This window comes from Jaculus jaculus, chromosome 6 (genome assembly GCF_020740685.1).
Source record: "Jaculus jaculus isolate mJacJac1 chromosome 6, mJacJac1.mat.Y.cur, whole genome shotgun sequence".
NCBI lineage: Eukaryota > Metazoa > Chordata > Mammalia > Rodentia > Dipodidae > Jaculus > Jaculus jaculus.
The window spans coordinates 36,119,351-36,137,336 of record NC_059107.1 but is presented as its reverse complement, the minus strand read 5'-3'; the positions used below and the strand labels follow the sequence as shown (position 1 = coordinate 36,137,336).

General features: G+C 42.7%; 1 non-coding gene across 1 annotated transcript; it reads left to right on the top strand.

Moving 5' to 3' along the window:
* The first annotated feature begins 17,373 nt into the window (after window positions 1-17,373).
* LOC123461766 lies at window positions 17,374-17,586 on the top strand. The gene has a single exon (XR_006637837.1). It is a non-coding gene; the product is annotated as a small nucleolar RNA U3 (small nucleolar RNA).
* The last annotated feature ends 400 nt before the right edge of the window (window positions 17,587-17,986 follow it).

Genomic DNA, 17,986 nt, shown 5'->3' with positions numbered 1-17,986 from the left:
TGCATGCACCACCATGTGCATCTGGCTTATGTGGGTTATGGGGAATTTAACCTGGGTCCTTAGGCTTTGCAGGCAAGCACCTTAACCACTAAGCCATCTCTCCAGTGCTTGTGTTTTATTGTTTGAGGTAGGGTCTCACTCTAGCCTGGTGGGATTAAAGGCATGCACTACCACACTCACCCTGCAGAGACAGAGAGAGAGAGAGAGAGAGAGAGAGAGAGAGAGAGAGAGAGAGAGAGAGAAAATGGGCACACCAAAGCCTCTTGCCAAAGCAAACAAGCTCTAGATGCATGTATCACTTTGTGCATCTGGCTTTATATGGCAAAATTTGGGTCATTAGGCTTTGTAGGTAAGCATTTTAACTGCTGAGCCATCTCTCCATCCCAGGAAATAAACCTTTAACTTATAGAAATAAACGCTGTAGAAAATACTGCAAAGTAGTCTATCTTCTTCCTTTTCTTCTTATCTAATATCATGTCATAGAATACCCCAATCATTGTTCAAAACATCAAAACCTAACATATTTCATACACATAGATTTAAAACAGTTAGGGACTGGAGAGCTGGCTTAGCAATTAAAGGTGTTTGCTTGAAAATTTGAACTGCTTGGGGTTCAATTCTCCAATACCACATAAAGCCAGATGCACAAAATGGTGTGTGTGCCTGTAGCTTGTTTTCAGTGGCAGGGGATCCTGGCATGCCCATTTTCTTTCTCTCTGTCTGTTTCTTTGCTCTCACAAACAAACAAACACACACACAGACATGGTCATAAATCTTAAACTTTAAAATTTAAATCATACACACACACACACACACACACACACACACACATATATTTTGTTTGTTTGAGGTAAGGTCTTGCGCTAGTCCAGGCTGACCTGGAATTCACTATGTAGTCTCAGGGTGGCTTTGAACTCACAGCAATCCTCCTACCTCTGCCTCCTGAGTGCTGGGATTAAAGGTGTGCGCCACCACACCTGGCTTAAATCATATTTTTACAAAGTATACCTTAATAATATTTAGAAACCTTTTATACTGTATTCTGAACACTAAAATCTTGCCCCCAAGATGCAGGCACAGCACAGCAGCAAATACATAGTATAACTCACTGAGTGTTTGCCATCTCTTGTGGGAAATGACTGAGGAGAGGGATAAACTTCTTTCTTCCTCCAGGGAGTAAAGAGATGTACAATAAAAGGGGTAGAATATGCTGGGGGAAATCTCACAGGATGAACTTTCTAAGCAAAAGAGGTCCTATATAAGAGAAAGCACCACATCACATCCCTAATAGTCACTTACTTGGAGAATAGAGGCACAGATTAATGGTACAAGGCTGAGCTTTGTGACAGATGCCAAGAAGCCAAGGCAGAAGGAGCACAAGTTCAGGCTCTGAGTGAGCTATAGAATGAGTTCAAGGCCAGCTTGAACAATTTAGCAAGAACCAGAATAAAAAGTAAAAAGGGTGGTTCACCCAGTGGCTCGTGTGGGGCAGATGGTGAAGAATACTGAGAACAGGATACATCAAGAACTCAAGAATAGGGAGCCGACTGTCTACTATGAGATGGGTCACCTCCACCTCATCTGCCCAGGCCCAGAAATCATTACAGAGGAAGCAGTGACATGAATACAGCTCTCACAGCCAGCTTGGAAACGAGTTCCAGGGAGATGGTGATAGACATGGTGGTCACTCATACCTCAATAAAACAAAGATCCAGAGGCTACAGAGAAAGCAACATTAAATCAGATCTCTTTCCACCAAGGCTCAGGAAGCATTGTGGAAAAGGGATGGAAAGTTCAGCCTCAGAATGTGTGGGAATAGCTTGAGGAATCATATCCACCACCGCCCAGACTGATTGAGGCCTTTTGGTCCCCACAATGAATACCAATAACCCTACTGAAGAAGACCCTCAGCAGATTTGAGGTAGGGATGAGGAGGGGTCCTAACAGTACAACCCTTTTATTAAAAAAAAAAAATCAATTTAGGACTGGAGAGATGGCTTAGTGGTTAAGGCGCTTGCCTGCAACACCTAAGGACCCATGGTCGACTCTCCAGATCTCATTCATGTTAGCCAGACGCACAAAGGTGAGGCAAGTTCAAGGTGGCACATGCCCACTAGGTTGGCACAAGCGTTTGGAGTTCAATTTCAGTGGCTGAGGCCCTGGCACACCAATTCTCTCTCTATTTCTCTGATAAAAACAAATTAAAAAATTAAAAAGACAGGCTGGGGATATAGCTCAGTGATAGAACACTTAACCTTTGCCTAGCATGCTCAGCACCCTGGGTTCAATTCCCACTAGTGAAAACAAAAGAAAAAACTAAGAGGGACACCAACTTATAAATGTAGGAGGAATCTATAATGTGATTGGTGGCAGAAAAAAAAGTGTGTGTGTGTGTGTGTATGTGTGTGTGTGTGTGTGTGTTTTGAGGCAAGCCCAACAGATTGGACTTAAAAAAGTAATTATTTTTGAAGCAAGCCCAATAGACTGACTTTTTTTTTGTGAGGTAGGGTCTCACTCTAGCCTAGGCTGACCTGGAATTCAGTATGTAGTCTCAGGGTGGGCTTGAGCTCATGGCAACCTTCTTATCTCTGCCTCCCTCCCAAGTGCTGGGATTAAAGGTGTGTACCACCATGCCCAGCTAGACTGCCTTCTCTTATGCAAGAGTGAGAGACAGAGAAAGAATTTGTGCACCAGGTTGGTGCACTGCAATCGAACCCCAGGCGCCTACACTCCCATGTGCATGTATGTGACCTTGCACACTTGTGTCACTGTGCATCTGGCTTATATGGGACCTGGAGAGTGGAACATGAGTCCTTAGTCTTCACAGTTAAGTGCCTTAACCACTAAGTCAGCTCTCCAGCCTCCCTATTTTATGTGAGAGAGAGAGAAAAATAAAAAGAATTGGTGAGCCAGGGCCTCCAGCCACTGCAATCGAACTCCAGACATGTGAACCCCCTTATGCACATGTCAGCAATGTATGTTAGTAGGATTATTAAGAAAATGACACAGGGCTGGAGAGATGGCTTAGAGGTAAAGGCACTTACTTGCAAATTCTGACAGTCTTGGGTTTGATTCCTCAGTACACATAAAGCCAGATGCACAAAGTGACACATGCATCTGGAGTTCGTTTGCAGTGTCAGGAGGCCCAGGCATATTCATTCATTTTTTCTCTCTTCTCCCCTCTCTTTCTGTGTGTGCCTCAAATAAATAAATCATAAATGGTTTTTAAGAAATGATGCCATAAGCTGGGCATGGTGGTATACACCTTTAATCCCAGCACTCGGGAGGCAGAGGTAGGAGGATTGCTGTGAGTTAAAGGCCACCCTGAGACTACATAGTTAATTCCAGGTCAGCCTGGGCCAGAGGATCCCCTACCTTGGAAAAAAAAACCCTCAGAAAACAAAACAACAACAAAAACAATGCCATAAATATGTCAGTTGACAGTAGATTGCAATAATCAAATATAGAAATGACACTTTCAGGGATTTAACTGTGTGTGGTGGTTTGAGTGGGTTTGAGTGCAGAATGTCCCCATTAGGCTCATGTGCTTGAATACTTAATCCCAGTTGGTGGTGCTGTTGAAGGTGGTTGTGGAACCTTTAGGAAGTAAAGCCTTCCTGGAGGAAGTGTATCACTAAGGGTGGGCCTTGAGGTATTGATATAGTCAAGCATCACTTGCTCTCTTTTCTTTCTCTCCCTTTTTCTCATTTCTCTGTGCTGACATGAAGCTATGATTCCAGCTTTTGGCCTGCCACTTGTTTCTTTGCTATGACAGATTTCATGGGCATGTGTTCCATGATGTGACTCATACCCACGTGTGGAGGTCAGAGGAGAATGCCAGGTCTATTCCTCTATCATTCTGCTTGAGACGGAGTCTCTCTCTGAAACTAGATCTTCAAGGGTTTTTATTTATTTTGAGAGAGAGAGAGAGGCAGAGAGAGAGAGAGAGAGAGAGAGAGAGAGAGAAAGAATGGGTATGCCAGGGCCTTCAGTTCACTGTAAACAAACGCCGGCTACGTGCACCCCTTTGTGTGCATGTGCGACACTACGTGCTTGTGTCACTGTGCTTCTGGCTTACATGGGAGCTGGCGATTCGAACATAAGTTCTTAGGCTCTGCAGGCAAATATCTTAACTGCTAAGCCATCTTTCCAGCCCATGAATCTGCAGTTTTTATTCAGACTGATTGTCCAGCCAGCCCCAGAAATGTTCTGGTTTCCGCCACACACAGGACAGGGATTACAGACATGCATGGCCACACCAAGCTTTTCACATGGGTGCTGGAGATCAAACTCAGGCTGTCTGGCCCTCACAGGTCTCATGACTGTGTGGCAAGCACTATTACCCCCTGAGCCATTTCCTGAGCTCAGGTCCTGTGTTTTAAACCCATTGTCTAGTCTGGACCTTATTTAATTTTGTTATTTTAGTTGGCATACAGAGATTAAGTATTGTCCATTCTGGCACTTTAAAAATCAATTTCCTAGGGCTGGAGAGATGGCTTAGTGGTTATGGCACTTGCCTGCAAAGCCAAAGGACCCAGGTTCTATTCCCCAGGACCCACATAAGCCAGATGCACAAGGTGACACATGCATCTGGCATTCTTTTGCAGTGGCTGAAGGCTCTGGCATGCCCACTCTCTCTCTCTCAAATAAATAATATTTAAAAAAAGAAAAGAAAAATTCCTTTAGTTGATTTTTCTACCCACTTATCTTTCCAACTGCTTTCCATGTAACTCCTTTTCTTTTTTTTTTTTTATGATAGGGTCTCACTCTACCCCAGGCTGACCTGAAATACGCTGTGTGTAGCCACAGACTGGCCTTGAACTCATGGTGATCCTACCTTTGTTTCTTCAGTATTGGGATTAAAGGTGTGTGCCACTGTGCCTGGCACCTCTAACTCTTGTAGGCAGGTGAAGTCTCTCTCTGTCTCTGTCTCTCTTTCTCTCTCTCTCTCTTGTGTATGTGTGTGTGTGTGTGTGTGTGTGTGTGTGTGTGTGTGTGTGTGTTTATCCAGTCAATCTCCAGAGGACAGATGGAGTCCTTCTCTATGCAGACACTCTCCTGACAACAGGTGGAGTCCTCTATGCAGACACTCTATTGTGGACAGGTGGAGTCCATCTCTGTGCATACACTCTCCTTGGGGCAGGCACAGCCTGTCTCTATGTAGTCACTCTATTGAAGACATGTGGAGTCTGCTGTTATACACATGCTCCTGAGGGTATTAACTGACTGTGTATATGCTGTCCTTTACCTGAGCGCAGGTGCAGACTGTCTCTGGGTGGTCCCTCATCTCACTGCAGGTACAGAGTCTTTCTCAATGACATTTTGCTGCCCCTTCTCAGGTTATTTTTGCTGGCATCTTCTAATGAGTGTATAACCCTTGTGGTCTTACTCCCTGTGCTGGTCTTTATATTTTTAGCCCTGAAGCCTGAGAGCATGTTTCATGGGCTGAGCAGTGGGCATTATAACTTCTTTCCTTGTCTGGGTTCTGAAAAGGTCTGTTGGCATCCTTTCGGTCGCATGTGTTCAACTCTTGCACCCACAAGCACTTGCCACTCAGCTCCTAGAAATCTAGTGGCTTTTTTCCAGTCTGTGGCTCAGAACAGATTTCTTAATCACAGAACACTGTGCGTCTTCTCCTTTTCTTCCCTTTCTTCTTCTTTCTCCTCTTTCTCCTCCTCCTCCTCCTTCTTTTTTAAAATTTTTTTTATTTTTCAAGGTAGGGTCTCACTCTAGCCCAGGCTGACCTGGAATTAACTCTGTCATCTCAGGGTGGCCCTGAATTCATGGCAGTCCTCCTACCTCTGCCTCCCAAGTGCTGGGATTAAAGGTGTGCACCACCACACCACCACACCAGCTCTTCTTCTTTTTGTTTGAAAGGTTTTTTTAAAAATTAAAATATTTTTATTTTATGTGGATCCTGGTGAATCAGCCTGAGCCAATAGGCTTTGCAAGTGCTTTACCTGATGAGCCATCTCTCCAGCCATGTCTTTTTGATGGTGCTGTTGTGCTCAAATTCATTTTTTTTTTTTTCTGAGGTAGTGTCTCACTCTAGCTCAGGTTGATCTGGAATTCACTATGTAGTCTAGGGTGGCCTTGAACTCACAGCAATCCTCCTACCTCTGCCTCCTGAGTGCTAGGATTAAAAGCGTGAGTCACCACGCCTGGCTTCAAATTCATAATTCTAAGAAGAGAGAATTTTTTTTCATTTCAATATTGCAAGATCAACTTTTCTCCTACCTTGTTTTCTAAATTAAAATAATGTATTTTGGAGACAGTCTCCCTGTATCTCAGGCTGACCTCAAGCTCACAGTGAGCCTCCTGTCTCAGCCTCCCAGATGCTAGGTAAATTTTTAATTAATTAACTATTTAGTGTGTGTGTGTGTGTGTGTGTGTGTGTGTGTGTGTGTGTGTGTGTATGGTGAGGGCCAGGGCCTCTTGCCACTGCAAAGGAACACCAGATGCTTGCGCCACATTTTGCATCCTCCTTATGTGGGTGAACTGGGAACTGAACCCCTGGTTCCCAGGCTTTGCAAGCAAGCACCTTTAACAACTAAGCCATCTTCTCTTCAGCCCCGCCTTCTGTTTTCTGCTACTGATTGCCTCTGTCCGTTGGCTCTGGACTTCTGGCTAACTTCTTAGACTTCAAGGCCTAAGGGAGGAATTTTCTTCATTGGTTCTGACCCTGTCCCAGAACCCACCAGCCTAACAGAATCTTCACTGCTTCTGCTAGGGGAAGTAAATGAGCATGTTGACCTCTGTGTCCCATCATAAGCACCCCGAAGGACTCAGAATTGAAATGGAAGGCACAGAAATAGAATGCATTCTTTCCTCATCACCCCAAGAGTGCTGAACAGAAGGTAAATGAAATGGAGAAAAATCAGAGGAATGTCCATTCCTGATGAAGAGAAATTAGAGAGCTGCAGAGTTGGCTCAGCAGTTAAGGTGCTTGCTTGCAAAGACTGATGGCTAGGGTTGATTCCCCAGTTCCCATCAAAACCAGATGCATGGGCTGTAGGGATGGCTTAGTGGTTAAAGCATTTGCCTGTAAAGCCAAAGGACCCAGGTTCAATTCCCCAGGATCCATGTTAGATGCATAAGAGGGTGCATGCTTCTGGAGTTCTTTTGCAGTGGCTGGAGGCTCTGGTGGTGCCCATTCTCTCTCTCTCTCTTTCTCTCTCTGTCAAATAAATAAAATAAATAAAAATAAAACATTTTTTTAAAACCAGATGCACAAAGTGGTTCATGCATCTCTAGTTAATTTGCATTGGCAAGAGTCTCTGGATTGCCCATACACTCACTTTCTCTTTCTCTCTCTCTTCCTTCACAAGTAAATACTATTTTTTTTTCTAAATATAGAAGCTGGGGCTAGAGAGATGATTTAGTGGTTAAGGCACTTGACTGCAAAGCCTAAGGAGTCAGGTTCAATTCTCAGTGCCCACATAAACGAGTTGCACATGGTGGTACAGGTGTCTGAAGTGTGTTTGCAGTGGTTAGAGGCCCTGGTGCACCCATTCATTCTCTTCTCTCTCTCTCTCTGTCTGTCTCTCTGCCTCTTTCTCTTAAATAATAAATAAACAAATAAATTATAGAAGCTAAGCTTCTGGGCAAAGAGTGCCAAGTACCCATTCTTGCTATATGTGTACCTTTCCTTAGACAGTATATACCAGCCATACACACAGCTAGATAGACAGTTTTTAATAGTGTACTCTAGAAGAAATGCATACATGAAAACTTCTAGGATATAATATTAAGACTGCTAAGGTAAGTACATTCAGATAGCTCACATTTCTCTACTTTGCTCAAGAATACTCTTGGGCTACTACCCATAAAACGATTTCACAACCCACTCATGAGTTGCAACTTGTAGCCTGGAAAACTAGTGCCTGGAGCTTGGCATATGAGACTGAATGGAGTTCTTTTCTCTGGGGCTATTGGCCTCGCCATTATCTTCACTAGGAATCAGTTTGATTCTTTTATTGAACTTGGCTGCTCAGTTTAAATCCAAAGTACCCAGACTCCACAAAAGAGATATTTAGTTAGGGATAACCTAAAGTCAGTCAGCCCTGAACATCTGCCAAGCGGTTCCTAGCCAGCCCAACACATTTGAGCAGGGGTGAGCTGGATGGAAAGCCAGTCATCATGAGGTTCCTAAGAAAGTGGTGAATGTGGGCTGGAGGGATGGCTTAGCAGTTAAGGCATTTGCCTACAAAGTCAGAGGACCCAGGTTCATTTCCCCAGGACCCATGTTAGCCAGATGCACAAGGGAATGCCCACATCTGGAGTTTGTTTGCAGTGGCTGGAGGTCCTGGTGCACCCATTCTCACTCTCACTCTTTCTCTGACTTTAATAAAGAAATAAAGAAAGTGGTGAATGCATGGCCACTTTCAGCCCACTACAAACATTCTCTATGATGTTTGCCACACCTTTTATTTGCAGGAAGAAATGTAAGTACGTATATGTGGTGTTATATGTGCCAATAAATACCAGGGCCCCTCTCCCAGGCCAGGGATGGAAACCTAACATATTGTATAACTAATTTCTTTTTTTTTTTTCAAGGCAGGGGTCTTGCCCTAGCTCAGGCTGACCTCTGAGCCCAGAAAGAATAGAAAAAAATTAAAAGATGTGATGTGATAGTATCTGATATCAAGCAATAAAGGTCATGGAAATAGGATATGCAGGCTGATGTAGTATAAAATGCATAGTAGCTATATTTCCTGGGTGCCTCCCAGTGTGATACAATGTGCCATATATGAACAAGGTACAAAAATCCCTATTTCACAAAGTCCTTGTCTTACAGTTGAAAGAAATTGAAATTCATAAAGGATAGATAATTTGTCCAAAATTAGTAAAGAAGTAATCAACATAGACAGGATTTAAACTGCAGTTGTCTGGTTCTAAATCTGTATTGTGGGAATTGTTACAGCAGCAATAGCAAACGAACACTGACTGTTTGAGAACTCTCTGTGAGTTCAGATGAGGCTGTTCTCAGGTTTGCATAAACACATGGCTTCTCCCTCTGTCCCATCATGTTTTCTATGTCTTCCTTCCACACAGTTCAGAGCACTAAGGGCATTCACCTCTTAATATCTTGTACCTGAAATTCTTTCTTGGATCCTGCTTCCCAGAGTACATGGCTTGAGACAGACTCTACAAATTTATAATGACTTCATAGAAGAATATGAATAAAACACATATAAATTTTACAATCATTAGTCTCTTCAATGTCACTCAAAATATAGTGCCTCAAGCTGCCAACACAGGATATTGAGAGAACATGCTGGAATTTAGAAGAAAGTCAGCTCCCTAATGGCTAGTCATTACAGTGATGGGGAAAAATGGCCACCAGCATTATGAACAAGCAGGATATCCTTCTAGATATGAAATCAACAAGTCAAGATATACCACCTGTGCAATAGCAGCACTCAGCCTATGTGGGTCACCAGTGGCTCGCTGATTGGATAAGAGGACCAACCAGTGGGAAAGAACTCATAGCTGGTACTGTGCACCACGTCAGTATCCTATGGAGATGATGGTCATAGACTCTAGAGAGAAGCTTTTACTAGTCTTTGACTAAAAAGAGTGGCTACAACCATCACAATCTCTCTTAATGAATTATGGTTATCCCCTTTAATCCATGCTGCTCTCACTCTTCATTGTAGAATCTGTTTTCTTTTTCTTTTTTACAGAAGGCAACAAAACTCAGGGAGAACCAAAATCCAGCAACATGACATCATGAGATGAGCCACCTCTTTCACATCAGCCAGGGTCCAGATGACACCACAAAGGAAATGGCAAGTTAAACAAGAGTGCTGTTCTCATGGTGATCCTGACAACCTGTGCAAGGAAGATAGCCCTTGTTACTGAGGACATTCGAAATGCCTCAAAGCAGAAATCCAGAAGTTGGTGAGAATACTAAAGTAGGCTTATGGCCTGGAGAGATTGCTTAGTGGTTAAGACACTTGCCTGTGAAGTCTAAGTACCCAGGTTTGATTCCCCAGTACCCACATAAGCCAGATGCACAAGGTGGTGCGTGCATCTGCAGTTCATTTGCAGTGGCAAGAGGCCCTGGCATGCCCATTCTTTCTCTCTGTCTGCCTCAATCTCTCTCAAAAAAAAAAAAAGAATAAATAAATAGGTAAAATAAAGTAGGTTTATAACATACCTGTCAAGGCTCAGGGAACACTGTGGAAGAGGGGCAGAAAGATTGTAAGAGCCACAGAGTTTGAAGATGTATCCAGAGGCAACAAAATCCAGGGAGAACCAAAATCCCCTCATAGTAACTGACTATTGCATTCGTAACCTATACCATCATGGTGAGTACCAGTAACCCCACTGAGGAGGGCCCTCAGTGGAATGGGAGTGAGGAGGAGGGAATATAATAGGATAATATGAGGGGAATGGGATCAACACATGCTTTTTTCATACAATAAACTTTCTAATTAATAAAAAAACCATAGTGCCAACTTGAAGATCAATACACCTGACCTTGGTATTAAGACAATATGAAGTAATGTGAAGGACATAGATTTGACAACTTTTTCCTTTATTTGGCCTTAAAAATTTTTTTATTTAATTTCTTTTTTTGACAACTTCCATAATTGTAGACAATAACCTATGGTAATTCCCTCCCTCCCCCCACTTTCTGCTTTGAAACTCCACTCTCCATCATATCCCCTTCCCCTGTCAATCAATCTCTCTTTTATTTTTATTTTTTTTCCAAGCCAAACTGTATCCAGCTTTATTAAAGATACTTTTCATAAACAATCATGGTATTTCAGGCAGGACATGGGCAGACACTCAGTAGCAGTATCCAAGAACTTTCAAACTCCCTTCTTGTATGGACTACCAAAATCAGAAAGCCACCATAAAATCCAATGAAGTCTTCATGTGATGCTCGGAACAGGGGAGTTTAGAGTGAGGGTTGACATTTCACATTGAGCATGTTGTTTTAACAACTTTTCACAAGCCGACCCTGACTTTCAGGAAATGAAATGAAAATGGAAGGATTATTAATCTGAAAAATCCACAATCTTTTAGAAAAGGTACCACAGCTCTTGAGAGGAACACCGTCATCTCAGTGATGTCAATGCAAAGTCCAGGTCATCTGACACACTGGCAGAACCAGTGTGAAGGGGTCAGGTCCCAACAGGTCTCTGGTCTTAAGGGAGTTAAGTCTATGCTGATGGTGGAGGGCAGAACATAAAAATGGACTTTTGAGTTTTCACATGCCACGAGGCATTTGTGCCAAGGTTGGCTACTGTGTCAACACAAGGGAATCCCTCCTCCCCAGAGCCAAGGGGAATCTTTCAAAACTAGCAGGGAAAGGTGTTTTCCCATCACTCCAGCTTGGGAGACCTTCTGTTAGTGACACTTGTTCCACCCCCTCCCCCCAAAACAATGAAGTGTTCTGTGTGCTAACAACATAGCTTTAAAAAAAAAAGTAAAACAAAATTCTGCATTTTTATAAAACTTGATAAAAAATAGTATTTCAGGGCTGGAGAGATGGCTTAGCAGTTAAGCGCTTGCCTGTGAAGCCTAAGGACCCCGGTTCGAGGCTCGGTTCCCCAGGTCCCACGTTAGCCAGATGCACAAGGGGGCGCACGCGTCTGGAGTTCGTTTGCAGAGGCTGGAAGCCCTGGCGCGCCCATTCTCTCTCTCTCCCTCTATCTGTCTTTCTCTATGTGTCTGTTGCTCTCAAATAAATAAATAAAAAATTAAAAAAAAATAGTATTTCAAACTGTACAGTCACCAGAAGTACACAATTATCCAAAATGCACACACTTCCCTTGGCATCTCCGGCACCTTCGGCTTTCTGTGCCTGATCTGTTTTGGCATCTCCGTTTTCTGCAGGGTTATTTCCCTCCTTGCCAGCGTCAGCTTTTCCCTTTTTCCCTTTGGGTACCTTCTCTCCCTTCTTTGCAGGGGTCTTTTTAGGCTTGGGCTCTGGCTTTGGAGGAGCAGGTTTAGCAGATGACCTTGCGGATCTTCTCTGTGGATCGTCCTTCACCTTGGCTTTATCTCCTTTAGCATCCCCTTCAGCCTTTCTTTTGGGCATGGCGGCAGCGAGGCGGGGGGAGGGATGTAGGCGCCGAACGCGGGGATGCGGCGGCGTGTGGCTTTGGTCGGTCCGGGGGTCGTCCTCGCTTCTTCTTCACACTGCTCTCTCTTTTATTTTGATGTCATGATCTTTTCTTCCTATTATGATGGTCTTGTGTAGGTAGTGTCAGGCACTGTAAGGTCATGGAAATCCAGGCCATTTTCTGTCTAGAGGAGTACATTGTAAGGAGTCCGACCCTTCCTTTGACTCTTCTTCTTCTTCTTTTTAATGTTATTTATTTATTTAGGAGAGAGAGAGAAATAGAGAGGAAGAAAGAGGCAGAGAGAGGGAAAGAGAGAATGGGCATGTCAGGGCCTCCATCCACAGCAAACAAACTCTAGACACATGTGCCTCCTTGTGCATCTGGCTTATGTGGGTCTTGGGGAATCGAACCAGGGTCCTTTGGCTTTGCAGGCAAACGCCTTAACTGATAAGCCATCTCTCCAGCCCCAACACTTACATTCTTTCTGCCACCTCTTCCATAAGGACCTTGACCCTTGGAAGATGTGATAGAGATATTTCAGTGCTGAACACTCCTCTGTCACTTCTTCTCAGCACCATAGTGCCTTCTGAGTCATCCCAAGGTCACTGCCATCTGAAAAGAGAAGGTTCTCTACCAAATGTGAGAGTAGCATTAATATATGGGTATGAACATTAAGAGAAGTGCTTACTGGGCAGGTTGGTGAGCATAGTATGTACATTTAGCCAGACACTAGCAGACTTTACACCCCCAGAGCTTATGACTACCCCTGTTGTAGGTTTTCAGTATCACGGTTGTATTCCCTCCCATGGAGTGGGCCTCCAGTTCAATTAGAGAGCAGCTGGTTTCTCCCATGACAGACATGCCACTAGTACACTCATTTGGCCTGGTGATCCTGACACCCTGTGCCAGGGAGATGGCCATTGTTACTGAGGAACATTCAAAATGTATCAAAGCAGAAATCCAGAAGTTGTTGAGAATTCAACACTAAAGTAGGCATGGATGGCCAAATTTAAGGCTTGCAGTGTCCACTGTTGAGTATCTCTATTGGTGATTTCGCTTTCTCTCATTGAACTGCATGTAGTGTAGCTTTTTCCAACTTTCTGTCATGGAGGAGGTTTTCAGCTCAGCTCCAGCAGGATTTCTCAGTGACCTTGCATCCTAAGTATGTGGAATCTTTAGCAACAGGGTCTTACCATCTATTCCTGATGGTAAACCAAGAGCCTCAGCAATGACCTGTAATGTTTTGGGTGTATCAGTGACTACGTTGGCCAACAATTCACTAGAAGGTATCCCATCCCTGGTACTGAAAATTTTTCCAGTAACAATCTATGTCTTCTGAGTGTTACATTGCCCAAAAAAGTAAGTTTCCATATGACTTATTTATATCTTCTTAGATTTTGATTATACTTCCTTCCACCTTTCCTTTACTCAATCTCTTCCCATGACCTCACTTAGGCCTTTTCACTCCCATTAATCTGTTCTTCTACTTACATATATACAATTATATCCTATTAAGTCCCTCCCTCCCTCCCTTTATATTCCCTTTATATCCCTTTTCTAGCTTACTGGCCTCTGCTACTGAGTTTTATTCCTACTCACATAGAAATCTAATCATTTGTAGCTAGGATCCACATATGAGAAAGAACATGTGACATTTGGCTTTCTGGGTCTTGGTAACCTCACTAAGTATAGTCCTTTCCAGATCCATCATTTCCCTGCAAATTTCATAATTTCATTTTTCTTAACTGCCAAGTAGAACTCCATTGTATAAATATACCACATCTTCATTATCTACTCCTCAGTTGAGGGATATCTAGGCTGGTTCCACTTCCTAGCTATTGTGAATAGAGTGACAATGAACATGGCTGAGCAAGTATCCTTACTCTTGAGATGAGTCCTTAGGATATATGCCTAGGAGTGCTATAGCTGAGTCATATGGTAAATCTCTGTGTAGCTGTCTTGGGAACCTCCACACTGATTTCCACAACACAATAATGGTCTTGTGTAGGTAGTGTCAGGCACTGTAAGGTCATGGAAATCCAGGCCATTTTCTGTCTAGAGGAGTACATTGTAAGGAGTCCGACCCTTTCTTTGACTCTTCTTCTTCTTTTTTTTTAATGTTATTTATTTATTTAGGAGAGAGAGAGAAATAGAGAGGAAGAAAGAGGCAAAGAATTCAAGAATATGTCAGAAAGATCATTCCCCTTGACCAAGTAGGCTTTATCCCAGACATGCAGGGATGGCTCAACATACACAAATCAATAAATGTAATACAATATATAAATGGACTAAGCCAGGCATGGTGGCTCACGCCTTTAACTCCAGCACTCAAGAGGCAGAAGTGGGAGGATTGGTGTGAGTTTGAGGCCACCCTGAGACTCCATTGTGAATTCCAGGTTAGCCTGAAGAATGAGACCCTACCTCAAAAGACCAAAAAAAAATTAAAAAATTATAAATGGACTGAAGGGCAAAAGTCACATGATCATCTCCTTAAAATATGCATTTGACAAAATCCAACATTCCTTCATGACAAAAGTCCTACAGAGACTGGGAATAGAAGAGACATACCTCAACATAATAAAGGCTATTTATGACAAGCTTACAGCAAACATAATACTAAATGGAGAAAAACCTGAAGCTTTTCCACTAAATTCAGGAACAAGACAAGGGTGTCCACTGTCCCCACTTTTATTTAATATAGTGCTGGAAGCCTTAGCAATAAGGCACACACATAAAACAGATACAGATAGGAAAGTAAGATCAAATTATCATTATTTGCAGATGACATGATTCTACACATAAAGGACCCTAAAGACTCTACCAGCAAACTGTTAGAGCTGATAAACACTATAGCCATGTAGCAGGATACAAAACAAATACACAGAAATCAGTCTTCCTATATGCTAACAACAAACACACAGAGGATGAAATCAGAGAATCACTCCTATTCACTTTTGCATCAAAAAAATAAATAAACAAAGTACCTTGGAATAAACTTAACCAAGGAAGTGAAGGATCTCTACAATGAAAAGTTTAAAACACTCAAGCAAGAAATTGCAGAAGACACTAGGAAAAGGAGAGACACCCTTGTTCTTGGATTGGAAGAATCAATATTGTGAAAATGGCCTTTTTGGATTTAATTACTCTCCCACACTCTATGCTACCAATGGACATAATAAATGCCTACCTCTACAAGAGAGCATTAAGATAGAATTTAAAGTGCTATTACTGATATAAGATAAGGAATTCATAAAAGTAGATTAAGCTACCTTAACTTTGTCACACTATTTGTCTCAGAAATTTGCAGCCTCATTTAATAATAAATAATTGATGGGGGATGGCTTATGGGGAAACAAGTCATGATTCAATTCTAAACTCCATGTTTCTTCTTTTCAAACTGCATCCTTCATTCTGGAAAAATTTGGAAGACCAGTATGACATGAAAGGTGAAAACTTCTTGAAGGATGTGGAAGTTTAGCAGGGCTTTGAAAAACACCCTGGAGAGATGGTCAGAGGGCGTCAGGGACTCCCCACTCATTGCTTGCATAATTTTAGTTCAGGTAAGCAGAATTTGTAAGCATGAGCACTAGATAATTAAATTTGTAATTTACTTTGGTTGTTTTGTTTACTTCAACGGGTAACTTTGGACATACAGGACAATGTATCTTGCATTGTGTACAATGTGTCTTGTGATGTGTACATGGTATTTTGAAATGTGCTATACGAATTTGAAAAACAGTGATAACCAAGAGGAATCTGAGAAGAACCAAAAACGAAAGAAGGAAAAAGTTCAAGCTCTGTACTCATCCCAGATAAACACTGGAGACCTTTGAAATGATGACTTACCAGCAATGTTAGGTTTATAGCCATGGCTATTGCTCTCTTTCCAAGTGCCTACCTTTTATTGATCATTATATTCATATGGCATGTCTGTTTTCAGCGTCTTGAGAATATCACCTTCGCCTGTAAACTTTTCAGCTGAAGTTGCACATGTTCTATATCAACTCAGAAGCAAGGCTTCTTTTTTCCTGGGTAGTTTAACTTATTTGTCTAGACACGTCTGAGCTATTCAAGCATGAAAATATGGTGTTTAGGAAATTCATGAAATTTTACTTTGGGCGGGTGGGGGTTCAGCAGTTAAAAGCACTTGCTTGCAAAATCTGCAGCTCTGGGTTTGATTCTCCAGTACCCATATAGAGCCAGATGCACAAAGTGGTGAGTGTGTCTAGAGTTCATTTGTAGCAACAAGAGTCCTTGGCATGCTAATACTTTCCCTCTCTCTCTCTCCTCTCTCATAAAAATATCGAAAACACACCTTTTTTAAAAAAGAAAAATTTGCATATATGCACAATAATATTTGCTTAAAAGTTGCTACAAACATCAGAAACATTCCTATCTATAACAGAGCAAGGATGAAGGGCCATGGTAAAACAGCATAAAAATCTAAACCTTTATTTCTCCATTTTCATACAATAAAAACTTTTTGTTGGGTGATAATACAGCCAAACAGGTATTGTTGCCTCAAACCCTCCTAGAGAATTAATGATTTGGGATTAAAAGAAAGAAAAAAGCCAGGCATGGTGTCACACACCTTTAATCCCAGCACTTGGAAGGCAGAGACAAGAGGATCACTGTGAGTTCGAGGCCACCCTGAGACTACATAGTGAATTTTAGGTCAGCCTGGGCTACAGCAAAACCCTACCTTGAAAAACCAAAAAGACAGAAAAAAGAAAGAGAGGGGGAGGGAGAGAAGAAGAGAAAGGAGAGAGTGAGCTAGGAGTGGTAGCACACACCCTTAATCTTGGCACTGGGGAGGCTGAGGCGCTGTGACTTCAAGGCCAACCTGGGCTACTGAGTGAGTTTCAGGTTAGCCTGGGCTGACTTGGAATTCATGATGTAGTCTCAGACTTGAACTCACAGCAATCCTCTTATCTCTGCCTCCCAAGTGCCAGGATTAAAGGTGTGTGCCAAGACTATACTTTCAGGGATCATTTCTTTTTTCTTTTCTTTTCAAATTTTTATTAACAACTTCCATGATTATAAAAAATATCCCAAGGCAATGCCCTCCCTCCCCCCCCACTTTCCCCTTTGAAACTCCATTCTCCATCAAATCTCCTGCCCGCCCCCCCCCCAATCAGTGTCTTATTTTGATGCCATGATCTTTTCCTCCTCTTATGATGGCCTTGTGTAGGTAATGTCAGGCACTGTGAGCTCATGGATATCCAGGCCATTCTGTGTCTGTGGGGAGCATGTTGTAAGGAGTCCTACCCTTCCTTTGGCTCTTTCATTCTTTTGGCCACCTCTTCCTGATCATTTCTATAGTTTGTTACTAGAGAAGTTTCTCGGCCTCTGTAGAGTACTGGAAACCACAGGGGGAGGCTTAGCATTCTCTCCTGAGGGTGAGGCTGGCTTTTGGTGTTGCTTTGCTGCAAGTACAACTTGCCATTTATAATCCTTCCTGCTCTCCTTCAGAGGAACTGGAGGGAGAGGACACAGTCTGGGTGGCAAAGAAAAATAAGAAGAAAATGAAAAGGAAAAAAAAAAAGAGAAATAAAGGTGTGTAGGACCACACCAGGCTAATAAATAAAAATATTTCATTTGATGGGCTAGAGAGATGGCTTAGTGGTTAATCACTTGCCTGTGAAGCCTAGTAGACCTCGGTTCCAGGCTCAATTCCTCAGGACCCACGTTAGCCAGATGCACAAGGGGGCACACACGTATGGAGTTCATTTGCAGTGGATGGAGGCCCTGGCACGCCCATTCTCTCTCTCTGTCTCTTTCTCCCTCTGTCACCCTCAACTAACTAAATAAAAATGAACAATTTTTTTTTTTAATTTGAGCCGGGTGTGACGGCGCACACCTTTAATCCCGGCACTAGGGAGGCAGAGGTAGGAGGATCGCTGTGA